At 38.3% G+C, this 16,194-nt stretch overlaps 1 protein-coding gene across 3 annotated transcripts in view; it reads left to right on the top strand.

The window, feature by feature from the left end:
• Positions 1-1,376: 1,376 nt before the first annotated feature.
• Positions 1,377-16,194, top strand: part of dgkg (diacylglycerol kinase, gamma) — a 157,006-nt gene continuing 142,188 nt past the window's right edge. For all 3 annotated transcript variants that reach the window (XM_005746255.2, XM_005746256.2, XM_005746254.2), the window contains exon 1: positions 1,377-1,704. The gene's annotated coding sequence lies outside the window, so the exon portion shown is untranslated. The remainder of the gene's footprint in view (positions 1,705-16,194) is intronic.

The raw sequence follows: 16,194 nt of genomic DNA, 5'->3' as shown, positions 1-16,194 counted from the left end.
TAAGGGGGAATAAATGGATAGACACAGCTGCCGTTATTCCTCCAAATACCAAGCAGTGGAACAACAGCCTGACTCATTTACTGTGACACCTTTAGATTTATATGACAACCTGTGCAGGATGTTCACTGAGTACATGTGTGGGTGTATGATACACAGGAAGATCACATAATGGTTATGGTGAGAACTGTAGAAGAAAATATAAACAAGAGGCAGTTTTCGGGGAACTAGGTTTCCCTAGCATTTCCCATTTAAAGTAAATGTTGCTTTTCGAGGTTAATTTTAATCGACATTTTTGTGTTATTCCTTTGAAATTGTTTCCTAGTTTATCTCATTATATTCTGAATCATATAAAAATCTCTGAGACATACAGTAAGTCATCATCAGTGATGACCCCAGCGCTGGCTCCAAACCTTGTTGTTAAATCCCTGTTGCTATGTTTTGGTAAAAGGCCAAGGAGTTATTTATTTTAAAAAAAAAATCTAAGAAAACAAAACAGTTTTCAGTGCAAATCAGAATGATAATTTAATTTGTCCCTGATTGTCAATACTCCACTGGCAGAGGTGGCCATGAGTTATTTATGGTGAGAATGTGATCAGACACAACTATCAGGTGTACATTGAATGTTTGAGCTAAATGCTTCCACATAGTCGTGTACTTGCATTCTGGGATGAGTAGCATAGAAGCACAGAGTATTGAAGATGTGCAATGGATACAAACTGTTATCTATTACAAACTGTTGCAATGTTGAATGTTCTTATTGGGATGGCTTGACAAATTTGATTTGCTTGGAGTTTTCTCTGTTTCTAAAGAAACCAAACCACGGGAAAAGCTAGGACTATACAAACTTATCAACCAATTTGGACTAGAATAAACCAACTGTAGGTGCCCTAAGATCTCCCAGAGTTAACCAAAGCCAATAGAGGTTCATAATTTAACTGTTTCCATTCTGGAAGCCTTACATCAGATTAAACACAAACAATTTAACTGGAACTATTTATTATTATAATAGAACCTGCCACCAATGAAGATGTATGACAATTTGAATAGATGTGACACTCTTGAGTCTATTTCCATTCTCTGAAACATAAATGTGATTGGGCATTCTGCCTTTTGTAGGAAATATTGTTTTAAATAAAAAAAAGATTTATTGTTTTTGAAAATTCAAAAAGAATAAAACAGATATGACCGTAGTGAGGACAGTTGAATCAAAGGGGAAGAGAAGAAGCAAGCGCAGCTGTTGATCAGTGAGACAGAAAAGGAAGAGAAGAGAGCAAGAGAGGAAGCTGAACATGGGGAAGCAGAAACACACACACACACACACACACACTCGGGAAGAGAGGGAGAGAGAGAGGGAGAGAGAAAAAACAGCAGCGAGCGAGAGAGAGAGAAAAAAAGGCTTAATTAATTCAGGCTGGATGGGAGGGATGTTGCTTCTGTGCCTGCTGAGGCTCCAGTCAGTGCCTCTGCTGTCGTGCTGCATGTAGCCGAGTGTTTGTGTGAGCAGAGAAGACGACTCGGCGGCTGCTGCCTGCCTCTCTTTGCCTGCCTCATTGGGAACCAGACACCAGTCCAGTCTAGCCACGACTCCACATCCCTGAGCCTGCTGACTGACTGGCAGTCTTTTGGACTGGACTAGCTTGGTCTCTACTAAACGACTAAACAAGGATGTTACTTGGACTGTAGTGAGAGCAGCAATGGCCAGAGGTAGGACAGACTTTCTTGTGACTACTCCTCATGCTCCTGCTTCTCTCATGTCTGTCTGCTGCTGTTGCTTCCATTTTTCTGTTTCTGTGAGCACTCTCTTCTCTCTCGTTTCTATTTAACCTTTAACTACACTTAAATATTTATATCTCCCGTTTTGTTTCTTGAAAAATTTCTGTCTCTCTGGCTAATGTTATTTTCCAACTTTTCTGGGGGGTTTTGTTTTGTTTTGGGTTTTTATTGTAAACAAAACTCTCATTTAGGTTTTGTGATAAAAGACTATCATTTTGCAGTTCAGGAGGTTTGTGACGTGTGTTTGGGTGGAGATGGATTAAAAACCAAAATGCCTCAGACTCATTGTTCCTTAAGAAACAGCTGGCTACAAAACAGTTCAGCAAAATATAGGATCAATAGTGTAGTCTGACCGGGCGGTATTAGGCAACAGAGTCAGACATCATGTTCCAGGTCAGGTTACTGTTCATTTTAAAAATGTCTTTACAGTAAAATATGCAGCAAGCCTAATACAGTGACCTTTGTGAAGGAGTTGCAAGGCAAGAGAAAAATCAAGTAAAAGCATTTCCCCAAACATCAGCTGTTTTGAACCAGGGTGTAAGTTTGAACTAAATGTGTGTGGTCTGTCTTCAGTTCTAATTCTGAGGCTATTATATTTGTATTTTTCATTAAAAAAACACCCATTTATGGGTATATGTTACACATCTTCAAGTCACTCCCTTGTAATCCCAGGATGCCTCCTTGAGAGCGATGCTTTAGAACGAAGCGACCGACTCCTCGTGATTAATCTCAAATCGGCACGCCTAATTACATCTCATCAAGCAATCACCGAATGTGATGGTTATTTATTCCTTGACAGCATCCACTTGGATGCTGATAAACATTAAGGACTCTCTGCCCCAGCCTCGTCTACATGAACACGACGAGCGAGCTGAAAGGGCAGAGCCGAGCCAATTGGGAGGAGAGGATCAACAGAGAAAATGAGAGAGGAGCAGAAACACATGAGAAGAGGCTGAGTCCCTAGCAGGGAGTGTGAGGATAGAGGGTGAAGAGAAGAGGATCATTTAGCAGAGCCCTGAAATGCTGCTCAAGCAGCAGGAAAGCATAGAAGCACAAGTGCATGTGTACACCACAGTACATGGCCATGTTGCGGTGTAAGTCATGTTGAAAGAGGATGGCTGCTGGGTCAGTCAAGGTCTGAGAAAACAGTAGTGAAACCTACTGATGAGGAGCTGTCTGTCATCAGAGAGTAATTCACTATTAAGAGGTGAATAAGTGCCTATTTCTTTCATTTACACAGTGACCTGAAGAGGTGATCCCACACATTTTGAAACATCTGTTTCTTGATCGAAATACATATTTGTTCAGTCACATGAAAGCAACATTTAAGTAAAATTAGTGTAAATTCTTCTAATTATTTTACACAAGTCTTCACTACTTGAAGTTTTAGACCCAAACAGTGAGAGTAAAATGAGTCATCACTGGCGCTAAATGAATTAGTGGCTCAGCATCGCATTCTGTGTTGTTTGCTCAGTCATGATACACAGTTTTAAAAGCTTATAGACTCAAAGATGATGTTCTGTACATAGGTGACTGCTGAGGCCTTTAACTTATCATTTTAAGACAGAACTGAGTGAGCTGTAAGTCTGACTGAGCAAACAATGACACTGCAAGGTCATAGACTAGCAACTTTCAGTTGCAGAGAAGCCACATGGTAAAAAACAAAACAAAACCTTTTTTTCAATAATCTTCCCCATTGACTTATTTTTTAAAAAAAATTTCTTATATGTACAATATGTGCAATCAAGTCATAATGGCAGAACACAAGACTTACATTCTGATGTGACCTTTTAAGCTTGTTGCGAAAACTTGCAACAGTATCATTAATTTATAGCCAGTAAAATGTAACAACTGTCAGCACCTGTCATTCCCATACAATTAACCAATAATCAGGTTTCTTCAACAATTATTTTAAACGATGGTCATGTCACATTGCTGAACAGGAAAAATGGGTAGAATATTTCTACTTTTAAACGGCAATGAAAGGCAACAAAAGCCCACAGAATGAGCCTGTACAAATTGCATGCAATCCACCAGCCAACTTCAGCTCAAGACTTATTTCGGACTTTCATTTTAATCATCTGTTTTGTTTTTACTGGTTTCATTAAGGTTTGGAGAACAAAATGACTTCTTTTTTGTTGGAAAAAAGATTCCACTTTGGGTTGTAATAGACACTGTCAGGTAAACATCTGATTAGAAGTGCAAAATCCACCATCTTTTTGCTCTGATTTTGATCTCCACCACTTCCTACGGGAAATATTTGTCCCTTCAGCTGCAAAATTCTCCACTACATATTTCCACTACTGATGAGTTTCACTCTGGGCCTGTAGCTGTTTGCTGCTACGCAAGTAGTAGTAGTATTGATTATAGCTACTTTAGCAAAAAAATACCAAAATTACACATTTTTAAATGAGGCCATGTTGTAACATGACTAATGCAACTTTGAGTTTGTTTTTGATGTTCGTCACACCCTCTGCTGTCAAGCTGTTAAAAGCAGTTTTGTGATTATGGAAAGAGGACAGCTGTTTGTATTTTTATTTCTCTTTTAGTGAAGTAAAAATAATTTTATAACAGTACAAGTTCTATCAGACAAGTGTCAGCAAAACATGTAGCTAACATGATCAACCCGAAATGTTTTAGGGTGACAAATAATAACCCATAGTACAGCCTCTATTACGACTAACAAGATATCCTAATAAAGGGCTTTCAGCAGTGTCCAGGCAGACCTAGATTCTCCACAGAGCTAAGGCAGAGGTAACAGGCCTCCAGAAGCATTTCATTCCACTGAAGCCGCATTTATGAAGTCAGGCTTTATTAAATGGAGACTATATAATATATTTGCTGCATATGTGTGAAATCTTGCACAGTATTAATTAGACCCTTTTCATGCAGTAGGTTTTTAACAGTGTATTGCTGACCAAAACTACAAGAGACTACAACCATTTCACTAAAATATCCTTGTATGGTTTTCTAGTGAAGAGGTTGGGTTGAGAAATGATGCAATACAAAGCATGAGGGGCCAAAACAAGGATTGGTCTAACGCTCCAGTGATCCAGAGGTAAATGTGTCCTGAGTATCCACAAGGCTGCATACCACTGTCTCTTCGCCAGTCATCTATATCACACATTTGTACAGTTAAAAGTAACTCAGGAGTGGATGTGCAAAACCTACAGTGTTTTGATATTGTAGTAAATCTACACCGACCATCCACCACATTACTGGAGAACTGCCTAGTAGTAGGATTAGAATTAGGACGTATTTAAGCCACAAATATGCTGCGTTTCAGAACCTATAAGATGTTTCTTTTGAAATCAAGTCTTTATAGATCTGTATTATGGCCTGTGAAGTTATTACAGTTTGGGTATGCCATGTGTGGTCTGCAGACCTGCTGCTCCAGTGTTCCCTGTGGCTCTTTGTGCCTGTCTCCAGTAATTCCCTGCGGCTTTGGCAAAAATATAGATGAATATGAACACATGAATATAAACGTGGAAATCATATGACATGTATATTATGACATATTCCAATTATACATGTATAGTAATACATGATCTTAAGTTAAAAACAAAACAAAACAAAACTTTTAATGTTCAGAGTGCCCCATATAGTTTAAGAGCAACACCAGTTAAAATAGGACTGTACATTTTAATAGATTTGACTCCACACTTGCCCAAATTGTGTTAATTAAACAATTTTTATGACTTTTATTCTACAATTTCATAAATGTAACAACAACATATTATTATTGAAATAACAATGTAAAGTTAAAGTACCAAAAAAACTATAAATAGCCCCTTGCAGATGAGTCATAAGTTGGTAAAAGATTTTAATTATTTAGACTTTTTAATAGTGTTGATAGTCAAATTTATATTTAAGTTTAGAAAACAGACAGTCCCTCTACTTTGATTCTTTCTATGAAAGAAGGAAATTAAGACGTTGAATCCTTTTGAATATCTCTATTTTAAGCAGAGCTGGAATTAGCTATATGCTGTAAACCCTCCTAATTTGTGGTGTATATCTTATCAGAAGGGAAGCAAAAGATGTATAACTAAATGCTTGACTTTAGTAGCCTAAATTTGCTAGTGAAATCGAATTATTTGCTGCTGTAAACAGATGTGCTCCTTGAACATAATCAGAACCATAAATCAGCAGGAAGTAAAAGAAATAAAATTATCAATTTCAGCAGCACTTACAGAAGTAATATACAGTTTTATTTATTTATTAGCTTCCACCATGTGATTGCTACTCTTCCTGGTGCCCACCAAAGGGGGAAAAAATCTTCAAACTTACAAAAACCAAATTAGAAAACACAAACTTTATAACCAAAAAGTATATTGCATATTAAAAAATAAGCATTAAAGAACTGTTTTGTTCATACTGGATTTACTAGATCTAACATCAGTTGACTTCACTGACAGGTTTCATAATTATGATTAGTTCCAGTATAGGCTAATTATATACAAAGGTGTTGTGGTGCATGGCACTTTCTAGCAACAGCTATCAGCTATCAGCAGCCATTGTTGAAATTACATAGTTCACCTGTTTAGACCAACAAAAAAGAGTTATTTAATTTTACATTTTTTAATTTAATCTTCTTAACCTGTTCAATGGATACATGTATCCTATCAACATCACAATTCAACAAATGAGACTTAGAAAGAGGTTTCCTAGAACCAAACACAACAGATTTAGTTTTGACAATATTTACTGCTAATTTGATAATTTTCACTGATTGATTTACAGCCTGTAAGCTCTGCCTGCAGGTGCTAATGAAGAAGTTGTAAATAATGTATGTATAGCAAATGTACATATTACTTTGTCAGAATTTTAACAAACTAAATCATAAAAATTAAAAATAAAGGAGGGCCCAGATGGCTGCCTTGTGGAACACAAGAGTAAAGGTGCGAAGGTGCGAAACCATAAAGTTAAGCTTTCCCATAAGAATGTCATGATCAAAACCATCAAGTGTTATTTAAAAAAAGTGATAAAGTTTAACAAACTTACTATTCTTAGTATCCCTTTGTTTGTCTCTTATACAGTACTGGTGGAATATTGAGGTATATGCATGTTGCAAAACTGTTTGCCATTTTGACAAAAGTCATCAAACATTTGTTTCGATATTATCTTTTCAAACATTCACTTCCAGTCAGAACCAATAAAATCAAGACTTGTCAAGGAAATTTATGCAAAGGCAATACTTTGGCTTCTATCCAGATCTGGAGGTAAATTCCGAACATATTATAAGGTTAAAGGTCTTACAACTGTAGACTCTTCAGTAATCTGATTTAATGCAAAATGATACATTTCATCTTTCATTATATTTTTCAAGATCTGTTGAACTGAAAAAAAACAATAGTAAATTGTATACTTTACTGACAAAAAAATAAAATATTAAAATTAGCAATACCTATATGCCTCCGAATTCTACATATGAATGAAATTTTATTAATTCATCACATATTTATCACTTTCCATGATTTCTTACTATTATTTACAGTGTTGTCTCTTGTTGTTGTGATTTAGTCATCTTAATTCTTTATCTACAATATGACTTCTGTCATGAATACAACCCAATTCCTGAGCAGTCTCTTTTTCCCTTATCTCTCTGCAGCATTGTTGATCTTAACTCATCATCTGACAACCCTTCGCTGTTTGCTTCCCGATTGGAGCATGTTTGTTAGACAGATTCATTAAATTATCCATAAACAACTTGTTTTAACATCATGCATCTGACAAGTTTCTTTTTTTCATGTTATTCAGAAATAGATCCATATTAAAAAAATTTGTATCTGATCTATGGAGCGCAATTCCTCTTCCAGGTTTTCCAATTTTGTCTTTCAGGTGAGATTTATCAAGTTATGATTAGTTGAACCCACCCCCCAACAATACAGCCTGTGAACATAATCTTTTAACATTTGTAAATATATCATATGTGTATGTAGAAATTCTATTATGGTCTATTGTGACTCTGTGGTTATTTAAGGGAAACCTTGTTGGCTGTGTCACAATTTGAAAAAGGTTACAGAAGTCTGACTTAAGACTTAAATCCCTTTTTCTTTTTCTTTATGAACAACTCCTATTAAGCCAATTAATATTCCAGTTGCCAAGAATTAAATTATCAAAAAGTGGTATTCCTGGTGATGACCCTAACCCCTTTCCAAACTGAAATCCTACCTTATTGTTTGGAGTCAAGTAAAAAAGTATTTTTTTTATGTAAATGTAAATGGCAAATTTTTCTTTGCAATTAAGGGACAAAGAAAAGTTATATTCAGTGCCAGTGTAGCTCAGTTAGATAAGCCATATGCTGCATGGCTGAGAGCAGCCGACACAAGTTTGAATCTGACCTGCGGCCCTTTTGCCACATGTCTCCTCCTCCTTCTTCCTCTTCTTTGTACATGTCCAATAAAGCCCAAAACATATTAGAATTATTTTCTTTGTCCCTTAATTGCCAAAGTTTGGGCGAACATTCTTTTTTTCTCATAAACAAAATGTATATATTGTGATTGCAAAGGATTCAGGTTTTCACTGATGATGATCTGGACCTCAGAGGGTTAAGCCAGTTTTCATCTGATTGGCTGTCCCTTGGAAACAAAGCGTTTAAACAGCAGTTAGGTGGTTTCTGTGCTCACAACCAGCTTTGTACCTGAGTTGACCACATGAAGGACAACCACTCTTTATGACATCACAGAGATCCAATAGTAGAAAAAAAAAGTTTTATTATATAGTCGTATATACACGATTAAAATGTGGTAAATTACAACAGGTCACATGTCAATACACTGTATTTTTAAGTTAAAGGTGCCATTCGAAGCATCAGTGGTGTTTTTGCCTTTAAAGAGTGTTTACAATGTTTTTTGGTCAGTGCATTTAACTCTGGGAAAGGGGTATTTCATACATAATCATGTTTCATATACACAAAACTCAACCATGACAGGGTGGACAAGCAGCATGGAAACCTCTTATTTCAAACCGACTGCCATTCCTCTTTAAGTACAGTGCAATCAGTACTTGTGTATAGCTTGGCCTTTCCATTTCCCTCTGCGTTTTACACACAATCCCCCAGTTGCCATGACACCAAGGCCTTCCATAAATACTCGTGGTATTTGTGAGGCTACATCCCCAGTAGGTTAGAGAACAGAAAGCCCTATGTGAGCCTTGCCTGCAGCAGTGCTAATCACAGATCAATCTGCTCCCAGATAGTTTGTCACCTACAGTGCCATTTCCAAGCTGAGATTTTGCTCCATGTGCTGTGGGTGTTCGCCACAGTAGATCACAGAACACACATACATATTGTCTTTTCATTATCCTTGTAACCTTCACAGTGTACACTTGCTGTAGGCAAATAACGGTGTGGTAGAAGTTTAGCAGATGACTAACAATGCTCATCATACAGACCTATGAAAGCATAGGTGAAAGCTATTATGATTCATTCTCTTGAGATTGATAGAACTATCATAGAGAATATCAATCTTCTAGATTAGGATTTAACGGGCGATGAGTTGGGCGAGAATTAAAGATAGTCTGGGACAAGAAGCAGGAATAGCATATGTGTGATTTTGTGAACATGATGTGTGTGCCCTGTCACGTTTTGACATCAATCAGCAGCAGTCCTTTTAAGGGTAAAGATGAAACACGGTGTAGTCCATAAGGTTACCCATGGCTCCATTAAGTTTCTTTTTTGAAACATTAATAATCACTAAATTTGTCTCGAATTTTGTGTTTGGCCTGTTAGACCTTTGCCTCTGACCTTTGTTGCAACACAATAACAATCTCACAGAAAAGGAGTCTCTGTCAGAGCAGAAAGGTTTTCCACTGACTAAGGAGTGGTTTGTTTTAAGATCAGGATTTGAAATAAAAATGTTATAGTAGACAGTAAACCATATAACTATCAGAAAAGTAATAATAAATGATAATGATGTAATCTTAAAACAAAAGGTACTTTAGCCTTCTGGTTCCATCTTGAAAGTAAAAGCCGATTCAAGTTCAAAATACTCCGTTATGGTTGAATTAAAACAATTCTGTAAAAATGAATGGGACATAATTCCTCCACATCACTTTCAACAGTTGTTTACATTTCTTGCTGCCAAGGGTGGCAGCAAGAAAAAGAAAACACATCTTTTTAGAATTGCATTTTGTTAACTTTTGTCTGTTTTTGTTTTATACCTTGTGAAGCACTTTGTGATTTTTTTTTTTATCTAGAAATGTGCTATATAAATAAAGTTTTACTTACTTACTTACTTACTTAAGGCGCTTCATATTGTAAGGTAGACCCTACAATAATAGATACAGAGAAAAACCCAACAATCATATGACCCACTATGAAAAAGCACTTTGGTGACAGTGGGAAGGAAAAACTCCCTTTTAACAGGAAGAAACCTCCTGCAGAACGAGGCTCAGGGAGGGGCGGGGCCATCTGCTGCGACCGATTGGGGAGAGAGAAGGAAGACAGGATAAAGACATGCTGTGGAAGAGAGACAGAGATTAATAACAAGAATGATTCAGGGCAGAGAGGTCTATTAACACATAGTGAGTAAGAAAGGTGACTGGAGAAGAAACACTCAATGCATCATGGGAATCCCCCAGCAGCCTACACCTACTGCATCATACCTAAGGGAGGATTCAGGGTCACCTGATCCAGCCCTAACTATATGCTTTAGCAAAAAGGAAAGTTTTAAGCCTAATCTAAAAATTAGAGATAATGTTTGTCTCCCAAATCCAAACTGGAAGGTGGTTCCATAGAAGAGGGGCCTGAAAATTGAAGGCTCTCCCTCCCATTCTACTTTTAAATACTGTAGGAACAACAAGATTTGTGATTGCAGTGTGAGATTGAAGTGCTCTAATGCAGCGGTCCCAACGTTTTTTGCGCCACGGACCGGTTTATGTCCGACAATATTTTCACGGACCGGCCTTTAAGGTGTCGCGGATAAATACAACAAAATAAAACTAGTACCAGTACTGAAAAAAAGAAGATTTATTCATAACACACGTGAAAAGACCCAGGAAAACAGAGTTAACGATAAAAACGATAACAAAATAACGCTGAAAACCGATAAAGACCCTGAAAACCATACATTTCACACCTGAGCCTCAACTCTAGCGGCCAAACGACTCACGGGCCGATACCGGTCCGAGGCCGGGGGTTGGGGACCGCTGCTCTAATAGAGTGATATGGTACTATAAGGTCATTAAAATAAGATGGGGCCTGATTATTTAAGACCTCTTATGTGAGGAGCAGGATTTTGAATTCAATTTTAGGGACAAGTACTTTTTACACAGGGCCTTGGATAGTTCGTTTCCCATAAAAAATGAAATAATGATTTAAAAGCAGCATTTAGTATTTATTTGGGTTGTCTTAGTCTAATATTAAAATGTATTTGACGGTCCTAAAAGTTTAAGTGCGACAAATATGCGAACTAAGAAATTGAGACTATACGATATACTGCACTCTATATGGGGCTTGTAGCAAGATATAATAGCGCTTTTGCTAAAAAAAAAGGGGGGGGGGATTCTAGCCCTGTTATAGCTCACCTGGTTGAGTGGGTGACACAGGCATCATTGTGCTTCCTGCATGTCATTCTCTGCCTTTGCTATTATCTTTATCTATTAGTATCTCTACTATCCTATCAACAATAAGGGTAAAAATATTTATAAAAACATTTTTGTAATAAAATAATAATAATAGTATAATAATAATAGTTCCACAGCTACACTGTAGTACTATGAGTACCTGGCCTAATACAGAAAATATTCTGATTACCATGTTTCTGTAAATATAAATATAATTGTTAAAAAAGTTTGCTATAAGTGACTGATGTTTGACACAAAGGTTGCTGTCTCTATCCATTTAATCCATTTAAGAATTTAAATTTGGGGGAGTCTTGGAGAAGAGATCGTGGCTCAAGAGTTGGGAGTTCGCCTTGTAATCGGAAGGTTGCCGGTTCGAGCCCCGGCTTGGACAGTCTCGGTCGTTGTGTCCTTGGGCAAGACACTTCACCCGTTGCCTACTGGTGGTGGTCAGAGGGCCTGGTGGCGCCAGTGTCCGGCAGCCTCGCCTCTGTCAGTGCGCCCCAGGGCACCTGTGTGTGGATGGGTGGACGACTGGATGTGTAAAGCGCTTTGGGGTCCTTAGGGACTAGTAAAGCGCTATACAAATACAGGCCATTTTAATAGGGAGTTAACGGTATTCTTCCCGAGTGCTCTTCTGTCTAAAAAACACTTTAATGTCATTTGCATTTATCAGTCAGTCCTCTTGAAGCCCCTTCTCTAGTGTTCAAGTACTTTAAGCATCTTCCCTAACATCTTAGACCACTTCAAGAAGCCTAATGAGCCATTAGAGACACTAATTTGTCTGATCAAAGCAGAGGAAACCTGCCATAGGATTCAGGTGACTGAAGTGATTCAAGTGCTTTGGTGACTAATACTGAAGAACTGGCCCCACTTCATCTCAAGGGTGAAAGAATTAAACCTCAGCCCACATGCACTTGCTGTTAGAGTTCCTTCTTTTAGTGAAAGCTCTGAATGTGCAGACAGCGCTGATGATGTGCATTTGAGACACACACAAACACACCCACACAGGAAAATGCAAATTGAACAGCAGATATGAGCTGCTGCAGGTGTGCAATGCTCGACTGAAACCTGTGCCCAGTCCTGTAGCATGAATGTGACTGCTTGGTTCCTCACTGTCATGCTGCAGGACTGGGCACGGGTTTCAATCGAGCATTGTCGGGGGGCACACAAAGTGGGGTCCAAGGACTTAATTTTCTCTATTATGGTGAATTTTTAGTCACCAATTTGTGTAATTGTCTCTTATTTAGAGGAAAACACAAAAATCCGGCACCAGATGTTCTTTTAAAATATACTTTAGTAATATAATGTAGTCAGGCTTTCGGAGGTTGTGAGCTGCTTTCAATTAATTATTCTCAATTTATTGCATTTTATATTGTCTCTGCTGAGTCAGAGCACATGCAGGCTGGCTCTAGATGTGAGTCAAGATGTAACTAATTTAATCATGATATCAGGCTAATTTTGTTTATGTGTTTTAGTAATTAAATGGTAAATGAAGTGATACTTATATAGTGCTTTTCTACTCTACGGCAAGCCTCATTCACACGCACATTTACATAATGTATCATTCTTTGTCAAATGTTGCACACATACATTCCTTTGATGTCTTTGTGCGACACAGAAAAAGTGAATGGATGGTCTCTACATGCAAGGAGGAGGTGTGATGGTGTCTTGCCTCAAAATTGAAGGCACACTGAACCAGCATGGCTACCACAGCATACTACAGCGACATGCCATGCCATCCAATTTGCGTTTAGTTGGACCATCATTCATTTTCCAACAGTACAATGACCCCAAACACACCTCCAGGTTGTGTAAGGGCTATTTGACCAAGAAGGAGAGTGATGGAGTGCTGCGCCAAATGGCTTAGTCACCTGAACTGAACCCAGTGGAGATGGTTTGGGATGAGATGGACCACAGCGTAAAGGCAATATGGCCAACAAGTGCTCAGCATCTCTGGGAACTCCTTCAAGACTGTGGAAAACCATTTTAGGTGACTACCAATAGTAGTCACCAGAGCAGTCATCAAGCAAAGGTTGGCTATTTTAAAGAATATACAACATGTTTTGAGTTATTTTACATAATTCCATATGTGTTCATTCATAGTTTTAATGCATTCAGTGAGAATCTAAAATTTAAATAGTCATGAAAATAAAGAACAACCATTAAATGAGTGTAGTGTAGACTTCATTTAAAATTTAACACCTGTCAACTTACCTATTGTGACCTGTGACTGGTTGCTTATGACAAGTTAAATGACATGTTTTTCTCAGTTATGTTATTTAGTGACTGAAGACAAGGTGATTTCTTTAAAGATTTTAAAGGCTTGTTTGACTGGCAGTAAAACTTCAAATCTAGAAATTGTATGTACTATATTGCCAAAATTTCAATTCAGTTCATTTCTATTCATATATCACCAGATCCCAACAATCGTTGCCTCCAAAAGACTTTATATTATAAGGTAAAGATTGTATAATAATACAGAGAAAACAGAGAAACCCCCAACAATCAGATGACCCCCTATTAGTAAGTGCTTTGACGACTGTGGGAAGGAAAAACTTTCTTCGTACATGCTTTGTCAAAGAGGATAGGATGGGTGTCTGTCTGCTGAATCCAAACTGTAAGATGGCTCCACAGAAGAGGGACCTTAAAGCTGAAGGCTCTGCCTCCCAGTTTACCTTTACATACCCCAGAGACCACAATTAAACCAGCAGTCTGAAAGCAAAGTGCTCTCTCGGGGTGATACAGTACTATGAGGTCTGGGGCCTGATTATTCAAGACCTTGCATGTGATGAGAAGGATTTTAATAAATTTGATTTTGGATTTGACAGGGAGCCAGTAAAGAGAAGCTGGTATAGGTGAAATATGGTCTCTCTTTCTAGTCCCTGTCAGTACTGTTACTGCAGCATTTTGGATCAACTGAAGGCTTTTCAGAGGTTTTAGAACATCCTCATAATTAAGGATTAAGTCCAGCTAGAAGTTATAAATGCATGAATAGTTTTTCAGTATCACTCTGAGACAGGATGTTTCTCATTTTAAGGCTATTACAAATATTAAACATATATGTTTAATACGCGCATTGAAGGACATATCCTGTTGAAAAATGACTCCAAGATTCCTTCCTGTCTAACCATCCAGAGTTACACACTCAATGGGACTACCTGTACAAATAAAGGGTAAATAGAATATAAACACAAAAATAAGACACTATATTTTTAAGGCTGAGTACAATCACTTCATTTTTATTTGAACTTAGAAGCAGGAAATTAGAGGTCATCCAGGTCTTTAAGTCTTTAAGACATAGTTTAACTTACTGATCTGGCTTCATGGTTAGAAAGTTGGGTATCATCTGCATCGTGGAGAAAATGCATGCTAAAGGCTTTATGTAATTTTTTTTTAATTTTTTTTTTTTAGGCAGTGTCATTGGAAGGTGGATGTATAATTCAATCACAACCAGAATAGATCGTAGCACAGAACTTGGGGAACCTGACTGTGTAAAATGGAATCTCCATTTCCATGAACAAATTGGAGACTACTAGATAGATATGATTCAAAGCACTGCAGTACTGTACCTTTAATACCTACAAGCACGGTCTAGTAATAAAAAATTATGGTCATCAGTATCAAATTATTATTTAGGATTTTAATTACTGCCAGCTTGTGGTACGTAGCCCATTAATAGAGATAGATTGATCATATTTAAGTTTGAAACACTGATTAAAATAAGAGTACCATCCCAGTCTTTATCCATGGGGTTTAATATGTCGGCCCACTCTTTGTAGCTATAACAGTTTCAACCCTTCTGGGAAGGCTTTCCATAAGATTTAGGAAAATGTTTATGGAAATTTTTGACCATTCTTCCGGAAGCACATTTGTGAGGTCAGACACTGATTTTGGATGAGAAGGCCTGGCTTGCAATTTCTGCTCTAATTCATTCCAAAGGTGTTCTGTTGTGTTGAGGTCAGGAGTCTGTGCACGCCAGTCAAGTTCTTCCACACCAAACTCGCTCCTCCATGTCTTTATGGAACTTGTTTTGTGCACTGGTGTGCAGTCATGTTGAAACAGGAAGGGGCCATCCCCACAAAGTTGAGAGCATGAAGTTGTCCAAAATGTAACGAGACTCCTAAAAAACAGCCCCACACCATAACCCCCCTTCACTTAACTTTACACTGCACAATGCAGTCAGACAAGTCACGTTCTGCTGGCCACTGTCAAACCCAGACTCATCTATCATATTACCAGCTAGAGTCCAGTAGCAGCATGCTTTACACTGAATCTGACGGTTTCAATTGTGCCCGTTGATGTAAAACTTAGATGCAGCTGCTCGGCCATCGGAGCCAAAACCATGAAGCTCTTTAGCTCTGTTCTTGAGCTAATGTGAAGACCACATGAGGTTTGGAGGTCTGTAGTGATTGCTTCTACAAAAAATACAAAGTGGTTTGAGTGCTCAGGTGGCATAGAAAAGCGCTACATGAAAGATGCACTATGCACCTCAGCATCTGCTGACCATCCATCCATCCATCCATTCGCTTCCGCTTATCCTTTTCAGGGTCGCGGGGGGCGCTGGAGCCTATCCCAGCTGTCATAGGGCGAGAGGCAGGGTACACCCTGGACAGGTCGCCAGTCTGTCGCAGGGCTAACACATAGGGACAGACAACCATTCGCACTCACATTCATTCGAATATTCACACCTAGTGACAATTTGGATTATCCAATTAACCTATCCCCACAAGCTGCATGTCTTTGGACGGTGGGAGGAAGCCGGAGTACCCGGAGGGAACCCACGCAAACACGGGGAGAACATGCAAACTCCACACATCTGCTGACCCTTCTCTGTAATGTTACACGGCCTACCACTTT

The sequence above is a fragment of the Pundamilia nyererei genome, unplaced genomic scaffold, assembly GCF_000239375.1.
Source record: "Pundamilia nyererei isolate P.nyererei 1_Seehausen unplaced genomic scaffold, PunNye1.0 scaffold00176, whole genome shotgun sequence".
NCBI lineage: Eukaryota > Metazoa > Chordata > Actinopteri > Cichliformes > Cichlidae > Pundamilia > Pundamilia nyererei.
The sequence above is the reverse complement of the archived record's forward strand: the minus strand, read 5'-3'. Positions and strand labels throughout refer to the sequence as shown.